The sequence below is a fragment of the Belonocnema kinseyi genome, chromosome 8 (genome assembly GCF_010883055.1).
Source record: "Belonocnema kinseyi isolate 2016_QV_RU_SX_M_011 chromosome 8, B_treatae_v1, whole genome shotgun sequence".
NCBI lineage: Eukaryota > Metazoa > Arthropoda > Insecta > Hymenoptera > Cynipidae > Belonocnema > Belonocnema kinseyi.
The window spans coordinates 110,482,353-110,495,730 of NC_046664.1; the positions used below are offsets into that span (position 1 = coordinate 110,482,353).

General features: G+C 34.6%; 1 protein-coding gene across 1 annotated transcript in view; it reads right to left on the reverse strand.

Annotated features, from left to right (window-relative positions):
* The window catches only part of LOC117178112, a 67,821-nt gene extending 54,810 nt beyond the window's left edge, over window positions 1–13,011 (reverse strand). The window contains exon 1 of the mRNA XM_033369362.1: window positions 12,847–13,011. The gene's annotated coding sequence lies outside the window, so the exon portion shown is untranslated. The remainder of the gene's footprint in view (window positions 1–12,846) is intronic.
* Window positions 13,012–13,378: the final 367 nt, after the last annotated feature.

Here is a 13,378-nt window from a genome sequence, read left to right on the forward strand (position 1 = left end):
CCCCCCCCCACTCAAAAGAGTTTTCGTAATTTATGCACAGCTCCTGAGTAATTGCGACCAAAAAGAAATGAATTTATGTTCTAGTTAAGCTAGTTTTAAGCGAGAAACTTTATTTGATCATTTTGCCTGAACAACTCTGCACTTGGTGATACTTGATGATACAACACTTCCATATTGGATTGCAGGGTACCCTGCACTAAGCGGTGCGGTCTTCAGCTGCGTTTTACCACGATACCTAGGCCGAAATATTATACAGTAAGAACGTTTACTATGTAGTCATAGGGAATATAATTATATAAACTCTAGCATACAATGCAACCCGTCTTGCACTTGTGTAATGCAAAAAAGTACTATATAGGCGATTTTAATTCGGTTTCCAAATCTCCCGCGCTCGAGATCTTGCGCCGATTGTTCAAAGGCTTCGAAACTTAAAAGACGTGCGCAAAATATACGTATAACCAAATTCTGAAAAAAGGTTATGTTCCCCAGGATTCATCGCGCATTTCAAATAAATAATTAGTTACGAATTAAAAACAATGTATCACAATATTAGAATGTGTTCACAAAAAGTCTCGGGACGTGGTTTTTTTGGGAAATTTGTCTTAAATCTTTGTTTGCGAAATCTTTTTTATTCGTTGAAATCATTACATTATTTGAAATCTATAATTACTAAAAAAACTCCTAAAATGTTTTGAAACCTTTTCAAATCTTCCAAATGTTTTAAAATTTTTGAAATCTGGTGAACTGTAACCTTTTCATAATCTTTGAAACCATTTACATCTTGTGAAAGTTTAAAAATCTTTGTGAAATTGTTATGAAATATTTAAAATCTGATAAACACGCCTTTGTAAAACGTTCAAAATCCTTTAATATATTTTTAAATATTTTAAACATTTTCAAATCTTTATTAATGTTTTGTAATATGGTGTATAGTCAAAAACCGAGTGTGAAACTCTTGAAAATTCCATTAAATGGCAATGGCTCATTCTAATAGACGTTTTTATTCTAGACGTCGGCAGTGCGCACGTGCCGAAATTTTACGTCATTTCCGTATTTTTCGAACAGTTTTGTGTCGGAATGTATGGAAAATATAGTTAATGAAAACAAAACCAAAAAATTAATTTGTAAATAACAGAGAATTTTAAGGTAGAACATTTTTAAGTCTATCAAAAAAAAGTTCAAAGAGTGCGGCGACCAAGGCCATTATTTCCATCTATTGGCATCTGTCATCTTCTAAAAAATGCTTAAAAGTTCGGCGAAACTCACGGAAGATGATGTTCCTGGTGCAAAATCAGTGCACGAATCAGTAGAAGAGCACAGTATTGAGCAGCTGAAACGATGTTCTAAATGTAGAAAACCACCATTAAAAGGAAAAAAACGTGAATTAGTGGAAAGGTTAGTTGAGGTTTTGTATGGCAGGAATAAATATTTTCTTTTATACAAGATTTGCAGTTCAAAACATAGACTAAATATTTAATATTCATACAAATATAAAATAACACAATATTATACTTTATACTTCTCTTTTTCAAGTTTAGACAATAAAAAGCCATTTGTTAGTGATTTCCTGGTATAAGGTTCGAAACCCCGATAATAATGCTTTATTTAATATGTAAGCAAATGTTAGCAAAGAAAGAAAATATTAATACCTGCCAAACACAACCTCAACTAACCTTTCTACTGAATCACTTTTTTTTCCTTTTAAAGATCGTTTCCTATATTTTATCCATTGTTTAAGCTGTTTAACACTGCGCTCTTCCACCGATTTGTGCACTAATTTTGCTCCTGGAACATCATCTTCCGTAATTTGTTCCGGATTTTTAAACATTTTTTTTGAAGACGACAGATATGTCAACAAATCATTCGAAGAAATTGTTCTTCTTTTCGAGTACTACGAATTACCGTACAGAGAATGTTTGTATTTTGAAAACAGTGGTCAAATCCTGACACTAAAAGAGTGTACCAAAGGCCAATCTAATGGATTAATTTTTTGAAAAGTTATCTTGCGCACAGATATACATAGGACTGAAATACAGACAGACATATAGATAGGCATATATACAGATATATACCCATAGAAAGACATACAGGCAGATATACATAGACCTTCGTAAAAACCTGCTTTTCGAGTTCAGAGTGTTTCCAAACATAAACATTTGACAAAATCGGAGAGGAGGGTCGAATTGTAAACAAATCTAATACCTTCTCTGATGAGAATGTAAAGATATGTATCTCCTACTTGTAATACTAATATTAAGAATAAACATTTTACTAAAATTCTAGTATCTAATCTTATATAAAACTTAACTTTTATCCATTTTTTTTGCTTATGAACTGTTTTCAGAATGTCAATAACGAGGTTAATGTGAAATGTAAAAAAAATTTAAATGTGTATCGAATAAGGCAAATTATGTTTTACTTTTTAACTATAAATAAATGGCCCAGCTCTTTCCGCAGACTCGTAGACCACGCGGAAAATAATTTCACTTATAGCGACAAGAAACTAATATTAAGGTAAATGTCCCATTAATCGTTACGGTCCCAGTAATCGTCAAACTTGGTTATAATTTAAATTTTTTGTTGAAAAAATATGTTAAAAGTACCGTGTAATGATAAAACCCACTTATTTTCAACATTTTATACGAGCAAATAGAAATTACATTCACCCAAATTATATACCTGGGCAGAAAACTGATATATATATATATAGTTCATATATAGTGTGATGTATTATACATAATATTCATTTGTTCAATACGCTTTTTACATAAAACGAATGAATATTATATATAATGTTTCACACTATATATAAACTATATATAATATTTCCGCCAGGGTAAAAAGCAAGAAAATTTGTACACTGTAAAAAGTACGTTTTAAAATTGCACTTCAAAGGGTAAATTTACACATATAAAATGTCACTTTAGATGCACTAAAATTACAGGTTAGAAAGCAAATTTTCACATGTTGTGTAGAATGACGTCTCTTACAGGTTTAATTCTATGAGTTTGCATGAATTCATACGACGTGTTGAAAATCACTACGTTCAGAGTGTGTAAAAAAAGGACTCACGATGTACATAGTAAAATTCCCCAGACTGGTAAAATTACCAAATGCACATAAATTTCTATTTTTTGACGAAAATGTCTTCACTTTATGGTGATTTTAGATTCGTCCTTATAATATTCCACATTTGTATAATTTTCGCGATAGAGCTTCTTTTCGCTCGTTTGTTCACGTGTTATGAGCGAACGTACATTTTAGTTTGCAAACTTTATAGCTCACTTTCGGCGAAAGCATAAATTCGTGTGACTGATTTTAAATGATAAATTTTATACCATATAAGCTTGCGCAATTATAAATATATTCTTAGTATGATGTTAATGATTTAAGTATTTGAGGTTAGGTTGATATTTTGGAGACATTTTCCACTTTTCGTTGTTTTATTTAACGTCACATGTTAAATTTCAGTTCAGTTGAGAATTTTACACTTTTGTACAATTTTAGACATTTCTATACTAATTTCACGCCGCTGCGCGTGAGTCCACTTTTTACATACGTTTAGCGTACTAAAATTCCATAACCTTTTTTTACAGTGTATCAGGTCTGCTGGGATGTTTACCCACACAGTGGGCACCGGGACGTCCTAAAGACGTCCTTAGAATGTAACTCTATGTCATATTATTGGACGTCTTTAAGACATCCTTTGGATCTTTTCATGTCTTTAAAAGATCCTCAGAACGTCCTTAAGACGGCCACGGAAAGACGTATATAGGACAAGTTTAGGACTTGTGTGCCCACTGGGTAAGTATTAGGTTTTTACCAAATTGTTTTCCTTGACGGAAATTAAACGTTATTAAATTGAATTAAACGCAATATGAAGATTGTAATTCGTATGTTAATGCAGCGTGCTGGTTAGCCAATTCCCTTTACATAAAAATGTTAAAAAATTAAGAATACTCCCGTGGTGGCCCAAGTTCTGGCGCTTATCTGGCTCAGATCTGACTCAAACAATAAAAGATCTAAGTTGAGTCTAAAAGGTCTAGACTGGCCCAGGAGTAGGGCTGATTAGAAAGCCTAAAATAAACAAAATTATGAATTCGATCACGAATTTTTTTATTTTTAAATAGGTACACGGTGTCTAAAATATATAAAATAAGAATTTCACACTATCTAAACAAGTATTTTCTCTTACCACCTTGACAGTCTGCTCTTGTCCAGGTTTGGCATCGATTAGATAAATACACTAACAGTGAGTCATGATATTTTTCCAAATCATTAAGAAAATAAAGACAATTCAGCCAGGGGTTGAACGGCCGCTAACTAATAATCAGTCATCAAATAGTGGCTGACCAACCAATCATTAGCGGCTGACGATGTACGGTCATAAGGTCATAAGGAAAACCGCAGGATTTCGCCGGGAGTGGGTGCTAATCTGAAAAATTGCATCCGCTCCTAGCGAAATCGCGGTAAACTTTCAGCCACAATTACGTCTCACGACCGTGAGATAGGTGGTTACAGTCTGTAACGGAATCAATACGACGATCCAGCAAAAGCCTCGTGCACCCTAAGAACACGGAGCGACCCAAGGACTACCGCCTTCTGCATTTTTCCCGCAAGTATTTTAGCATACTGTTGACACACAGGGATGCTTTTTAGGCCATTAGCGAGTGAAAGCTTGGCACCTCCAAGAGCGCCGATGATAAGGACGATTAGTTTAACAGAATATTTCGGGTATAATCGTTGCAACTCCCTTATAAGGTCTCGATACCTCTCTTTCTTTTCATTCTCCTTGGCTATGATGTCTTTGACAGTTGGTGCCGAAAATTCGATAACGAACATGGTTCGCTTCTCGAAGTCAAGAAGAACCATGTCAGGCCTCGAGTGAGGCCCATTTGCAACTCTATGCGCTGTACCCAGCATAATCCTATTGTGAAGACATTAAAGACTCAATATTCCGCGACCACCTTGACAGCGTGAGATGTACAGTCGCGAAACGGAATACTTAAGATGCATGCTTTTGTTCATGCGCACAAACTTTCTTGTCCCGATATCAAGGGATCTGAGCTCGTTATTCGTCGATGGAACTACTCCAAATAAAGAGAGTACTACCGGTACGGCAAGCATGTTCGTTGCAGATACTTTGTTCCTCGCTGACAGTTCAGAATACCAAATCTGCCAGATGAGACGTTTGTATCTGCTTCGGAGAGTATCCTTCATAGATTTAACATCCTGAAAGCGGCTCTGTGGCACGCCCAGGTATGTATATGTCTCTCCAGCGCAAAGGTGTCCATGTAAAATACATGAGTGACCTTGTACTTTCGATCTGCAGGTTTGCCGCACAAGTACCCGTTGGAATGGCGAAGTGCTAGAGATAGTTGCAATAATGTAAGGCAAAATAGATGTGGGCTCATGGTGTCGCCCTGAAAGACACCTCTCTGAAAGGTGACCTTGTTAGTTGTCACACGATTTTTTCCAGATGAGATAGTAAATCTGGTTTTCAAAGCGGCATCAATCTCTCTATGCACCTAACTATTTGATGATGAACCTTTAAGATTTCCAAAAGACAGATGATAAGTCTATGGGAAGTCGAATCGAAAGCTTTCCGATAATCAATCCAGGCCATCAATAGGTCACGCTGGTAGAATGTTGCATCTACGCAGAGACATCTATCGATGAGCAGGTTCTCCCGATATCCCGCTACGCCTTTTTTTGAGCCTCGTTGTTCATACATTTTTTGCCACACAGGTTCAATTGCCCGAACGATCCTATCATTTAGGATAGCTGTGAATATCTTATACAGTATATTTCAGACTGTCAGCTAAGTTGCCTATTTTCGGCAGGAGTATTGCGCGCCCTTCCACCAAACACTCCTGAATCGGCTCTTCCGTGTTTAAATACGAGGTGAAAATACAGGCCAAATTCTGATGGATTGAAGGAAACTTCTTCCACCAAAAGGTTTTGATACAATCTGGTCCCGGTGCGGAATAGTTCTTCATCCCTCTTAATACTTTTTTCACCTCCTGGGTAGTGATGGGTGGGCATTCTTTATCAGGTGTTATGAGGGCATCACATAGCTCCTTGAAGCTATTTATATTTTCTGAATTGAAATTTCATTTAAACATTTTGGTTAATTTTAACGACTACTGCTATAGTCTAAGGATATGACAAAAAAAGGTATTTAAAAAATAATGATTAATTGATTGCGAGTACTTTGAATATGAATATTAATAGTCCTGTTTATATTGGATACATATATTACATTTTGAACATAATATTACAAATAAAATTTCTAACGCTACGGGGTATCGGAATCTAGATTTATATACCTCAATCTATCGCCCAGCAGTCGGGAGTAATAACCACTGCTCTAAACTGCAAAAATGTTGGTGCGGCGCCGGTCGGACTCCGATCAGGAAAAATGTGGGCCCGATAGGGTAATCTGTTTGGCGCCAGACCGTAAATGAAACGCCCTACCCGACCGGGTCCAAATCTGGACATCCAAAATGTGTACCCGATCTGGCTCACATATGACCCCTTTAATTTTTTATTTCTATAATTAGTATAATTTCAAAAGTTTTTATATTATTATTTTTAGCCGATTATAATATCGTTAGCCGAATTTTGGCTGCCAAAATTGGACCAACACTGAGTCGTGTATTCAGCTCCGGTAATTCGCACTCGGGTTGTTTTTTAGATTCTAAAAGTGAAAATTGGCGCAATAAAGTGTTGATACTGGGCCAAGCATCGGTGAAGGATCGGCAAATATGAAGAGCCAATATAGGCTGCCAGCACTGGCTCAAAATTGGGCCGATTTGAATAAAACATGGTTTGCCATGTTAAAAGTGACACTTGGCCCAGTAATGCGCCGCACTGGGCGAGACTTTGGCTGATCCATATGAAACATGGTTCCTCGTACTAAAAGTGAGACTTGGCGCAATGAAGTGCATCGGTGGAGAAACGGCAAATATAATGTACCTGAAGTTCCAATCGTTTAAATGAACGAAATATTTCTACCCATTTCTATTTTACCCATAAATATTATTCCAACTGTAATTTAAAATATGCATGATAATTTTGTTTTAATAATGAAATATTTCCAATATAAATAAACAAAAATATAACCACTTTTTCGGGTTTTTAAAGTTAGCAGTAAAAAATTGTCTTCATTTGAACGTTCAGAACTTCTAGCACATGCAAATATAAACATCCAATATAGGCTGATAGCATTTGCTCAATATTGGGCCGATTCAAATAAAACAAGGTTTGCTGTGGTAAAAGTGACACTTGGCTCAGTAATGTGCCGTCACTGGGTCAGACTTTGGTTGATCCTCGTGAAACATAGTTCCCCTTACTAAACGTGAGACTTGGCGCAATAAAGTGCCGATACTGGGCCAAGAATCGGTGGAGGATCGGCAAATATAAATAGCCGATATAGGCTGCCATCACTGGCTCAACAATGGGCCGATTAAAATATCGAGATTGGCCCAATATCCTTAGCCGACCTTTGGCTGCCAAAATTGGACCAATGCTAGGCCGTGTATTCAGCTCCGACAATTCGCACTTGGGACGGTTTTTTTTCACTGTTTTTTTATGAGTAACGTCTCTTTTCACGGCGCTTATAGGAATAATTTTTTTTCTCAGCATTCACCGAAATATATATTTTTTCGTAACCTTTTACAGAGATGTGTTCTTCTTAGCGGTGTTTTAAAACAATGTATTTTTGCATAGCGACCTAGTGAACCATTTATTTTTCACGGAGTCTTTCAAAAAGGTTTTTCTTCATTGCTTTATTTTACCAGTTTTTTTCATAATCACCGCCGATATACTCTCCCTCGGAGGCTCTATATAGGTTGTCCTCGAAGGACCAATAAAGTGGTCCTCTGTGTGGCCATTCGAGATATAGTAATTAATACATTTTCATCTGCGGTAACAATAAACGACTTAATAACATTGTATTTTCTTTCGGGGCCCTGGTTTAATTTTCTAAGCATAATTTCATAAATTAAAATTATTTGGGCCAACTACATCGAAACAGTTGCTAATAATAAAATAAAAACATCTTTAACTTTCCTGAGTTTCTACAGAGAGCTTAATCCTGACTGCTACATTACCAATCACATACGCTACCGACTTTACTAATGTAACAGTATGATTCTTCTTTTTCACATGTTTTAATGCTTTTTTAGTTGAAATATTATGTTATTGCAAAAAGCGAATAACCTTACGCACTTTTTTCAACATTTTTTCTCTGCTCTGTATCATTTAGATTCGATGTGTAAAATTATATGAAAAAAATGTTGACTTATTATGGTTGATTATCATGAACAAATAACATTATCAAATTTTGAAAATTATGGATTTTGGTTTCTTAAAGTTTATTTCTGCCTCAAAGATATTTGATTCTATCAACAAAGTTATGAAGATTTTTCGTCACAAATTATTTTTCAAATTCATAAATTATATGTATAATTATAATGTTTAAATTTATAAAAGATGAACAAATGCACTGTTAGGTAGAAATAAAATCATTTTTGGTTCAGTTGTCCTCGAATGATATTGACTTTGATGTTTACTGATGACCTTTTGTAATCCGATATTATTTTTCCTGTAGGCCGGTGGACAGGAAAGCGGGCCGGGGGGGGGGGGCCCTATATGTAATTTTGAAAATTTTGACTTCAGGCTGATGAAAACTCCGCGCTCGGGAAGACTCTCCCCGTTCCCCCCATTGGTCAGGATTGTTTTTATGTTATAAACAAGCCATATAAACAAGTGCACTGTTCGAACGTTTATAGACATAAATAAATTTCTTTTTCTTCATTTTTTCAAAAATGATATTGACTGTGATATTTTGTGATTAATTATTGTCATTTCATATTATTTGCCCATTCAAGAAATCAATTATATGCACAAATGTACAATTTCGTTCAAAATAATTTAAAGATAATTCTAAGAAAAAACTGTCTCCTTCTGTCTATAAATATGCTCACTGTGTATTTGTTTATATAACGTCTTGATAAAATCAAGCAATTACATTTGATGACAAAAATTCATCCATTCATATTATTATTATCATTCATATTATTATCGATTAAATTTGAAAAAAATTGGAAGAAAAAACGATCTCTGCTATCTGTCTATAAATTTACTAACCATACATTTGTTTATATAATTATTTTATTCAATTAAATAATAATATTGGATGATAAATTTTCATGATTAAAGTTCTTCTTTTTTAATACAGAAATACAATTTGAAAGCAAATACATAACTTTGAAAATTTGTTAATAAAACTTCTTTATAAAAACTAACTTTAAAAATCAACATGTTTTCGAAAGTTGGTCTTTACAGATCTGTTATAAATGTAACAATAAACTTTCAGTCTAGTGATATGACTTGCGATTTTTTTATGACGAAAAAATCATTTTGAAATTATTTTAATGATGCGTGCAGAGTGCAAAAATCCGATCCGCTATTTATCTGATCACCGCACTGGTAAATTTACTGAAGTATTTGCCTTTTTTGATTGCAATAATAATTACACATTTTAACTGAATAAAAATTTATAATGTCTTTTAAGCTATTTCCAACGAAGAAAAATGGATTAAAATAAAATAAATTAAAAAATTTCGTTGAATGAACAAATAATAGAATTAACTAATGGGCCCTTTTTATTTTCTTTTTGCATAGAACAAAAAATTCCTTGAAAATTATGTAGTGAAATATTTCAACAGAAACCGAAAAATAAAACTTAAGAATTACAGTGAAACACTTCAATAGCTCTCCCTCCTATAGCCCTTCCTAGAATTGAGGCCGCGCCGCATGTAGGTATAACAGGACTGCGCGGGGTGTGCGGGATATGTGGCTGTCACTCAGGCGAGCACCCAAGCATGAAAAAACAAAAGCGGAGCGGGCTATAATGAGTTAGTTCCCACCCACAGTCAGCCCCAAAATCGGCGCTATATAAGAGTTTCATTGTATTTTTAAAAATCTCCCCTCCGTACTGGTACAGTCTCATTGCTAGCTGCTGTAAGTACGTGCTCGGTCTTTGTACTTCCTCAACATTTGTGCACAGACCTTAGAAAATTAAAGGTCAATTATCCACAACTGCAATTTTTTTATCGTGAATTCTCTTTTGTAAAAGCTGCTTTGGCTTTAATGAACACATTCTCATCACGCATCTGGTGTTTTTCACTCGATTATGTCCAAAATGTCAAATTTTCTACATTATGCTCAACACTTTTATATCAAATATAATACATTTCTTATGTACCTCTGATTGGTATAGCGTATTTAGGTTTTGCAAAATAAAGTACAAATTGTATGTTTCTTATTTTGTGTTAAAATGTAATCTTAGCTGCGCTGAAACATGTATCATTTCAATAAATTTATATTATTACAATTCATAATATGCTATTGTATCAAATTAATATTATATTTATTTCTGTTCCTCAGTCTGGGACTGCTTATTTGGATATTGCAAAATAATGCAAACATTTTATTCTTCATGATTACTCTAATATTAGTTCTATATTTTGCACTAATTTTGATTCTCAGCTACCCTAAAAAATGTATCATTTCAATAAATTTATATTATCAAAAACCATAATATGCAACTACCATCTTATTAAAAAATGGTTAATAACAAATATATAGCTATCAAAAGGTGAGGACTGAGGGGATAACTCGTTGTTTGATAGTTTTGGGACCTATGGAGCATAAATCCCCCCCCCCCCTCCCAGGCATGAAAATTACATTGAATTTCTGTAAGAGCTATGGAGGTAAAAGCAAAATTTAAAATGTAATTTCCTCGAAAACGGCTTAACCTATTAGGCTAAAAATAATGTATGTTATGAAAGTCAGTAAGGCAATTGATAAACATTACAAGTGGAAAATTCTTCAAAATTTGTTATTGACCTTATATTTTAGAGTGAAATCTTAAATCACTTCTGTAAAAACATCCTCAAATTGTGTCCGTATATTTTTTCGAAGTTTCACTTGGTAGCACTATGAAGTCAAAAATTTGTTTGGAGTATCGGAATAAAAAATTTTAATTCGCATTTTCTTGTCGATAATTTCATTTAAGTTTCTATAAAAAAACTGTAAAATGACGAACCTCAAAAACACGCTGAATTAGATGTAGTTTTGAGTTGCAACATTTTTGAGACACTAGAACAAATGAAGGAAAGATGAAAATTTTCATTTTTAATAATGAATTGCCCGAAATTTCAACCCAATAGTTTTTAGTGAATGATCCTATAGGTTTTTAGAGGACATAGTTTTTTCATTAAAATCAATTGAGCCCTTTGCTAATAATACTACTTTTTTATTTCCCTATCCCCCTCATAAGTCCCAAAAAATGAGATTTCAAAGAGGATTTTTTGAAAATTCTACGTAACATATGAGCACCAATTCATGACATTAATTTTGGCCTGAAACTGATTTAACATCCATATGATTATCCTGCTAAGCTTTTTTCGATTATTATCTTCCATGGATATTCGACATTAGAAATAATGACAAGACGTAATTTTATTGAAAAAAGCTTGACCAATTTTAATAAACAAAATATATGTCATAAAGATAAATTGGACAATTTTCAATTTTTTGTCAAAAACTTTTATTTTATTTATTTAGAATAGTCTTGCTGATTTTCATAACATATGTTTGTGGACACCCGCATAAAAAGGAAACTTATGGCTTTGGGTTGAGTGGGGTTGGATATTAAGACCTATAATAAATTAATTGAGATTATATTTATATCCAGATAGTAATCGGAAGTAGGTATATTTTACGTTTGAAGGAAAAATACAAAATGAGTTTATTAAATATTAAATGCGTTTTTTGAGATGAACGGTTTTTCGAAATTTTCACTTCAATAATGCCCTGGTGACTAGCTTTTTCTTTAACTTAGAAGGTTTATTTTGATCTGAAATGCCGGGAATTTATACGGCTATATGTCCCTATACATAAATCCATACCGGCCATAAGGGCCCTTTTCATGCGGACGCCCAGATATATATTTTGATCAAAAAAATCTATTTACTAAAATAACCCTTAGATTTGAGGTTGTACTTTTCTAGATTTGCCGATAGATTAAACTGGAGGTAAAAATACCTAAACGTTTCAGGAAAGGATTTTAATCTTAATTTTTTTTACTTAAAATGAAATTCAAAAAATTAATATATGATAAATTATTTTAAAATACCCGAGGAGATAACAGTAATTTGAAAGTTGGTGAAAAATCCAGTTATTTTTGGATATTTTTTTAGTAATCTACTAATCTATATTATATTTTATACAATTTTAATGCAGACCTGAATTTTGAAGCATATCTCTAATTATTTGATCATATAGTTGTTTCAGGTAGTAAGCTGTTCAATTTTATTAAATGAAGCTTTGATGGAAATACTTAAGAAATTATATTGCTAGGGCTATTATCATTATTTTTCCAAATTTTTCTCGGGTGAAACCGGTTTTTCATCATAACCACGGACTGAATCAAGTGAATGATGAGATGAGGATGTTATGATTTAATTCAATACGATGTTTGAAATCTTTTGCAGAGAATATGTAGAAAATTAAATGGGGGGGGGGGGAGGGTCCAAACGTGTAAATACCTGTGCCACTTAATGTATCGATGGACTTTAATTCTATATTATTACAAAAAGAAAACTTTACTCTAATGCAGTAAAAAAATTCGAAAACAAAATAAAGAAGCACGTGTTGGCACAAAACCACCTTCCCCCTGCCTATCAAATTGAAATACTTTAAACCCCACTTCCCGTTGATGCGCACTTCACTCCCCCCTCCTCGCCCCAAATAAATAAATTTTTCAGGACTCACCTCTTTGGCAGGAAAGAAAAAAGAGTTCCGTGAATCACAGAAGAAGATTTTGCACAAACTTCTTCAAAAGTGAGAAAAGTTCCGAGATTCTGATATATGTACGTGGCGTGGGCCGTAGGGCGCGTGTATCCCGTGCCGGCAAATGAGATAATAATCAGAGGAGTCAGTCACTCTGTGGCGACGGTGGCGACGGCGATGCCAGTGAGGCTGAGTTGTCGTGGTGGCATTGGGGGTTGTATTCCACCCCCGGCAGCTGTACGTACAGAGTGGTACAGAGCGAGAAAGGGAGCAGGAGAGGAAACCTCTCATTCATCCCCATTCGTCGAAGAGAGAAAATATCGAATTGGAAGAGAGGGTGAGAGAGAGAAAGAATGAGAGGGAGGCGATAGATGCGAGAGGGTGAGCGAGAGAGGAGGGAGTGGTGGTTTTTGAGATGATCCGGCCAATCTGCGCATCATTTCCCCATTCTCGTCTCCATACCCCGTGGCGCTTCAACTACTTTCCAACCATCCGTCGACCCCCACCTCCAACC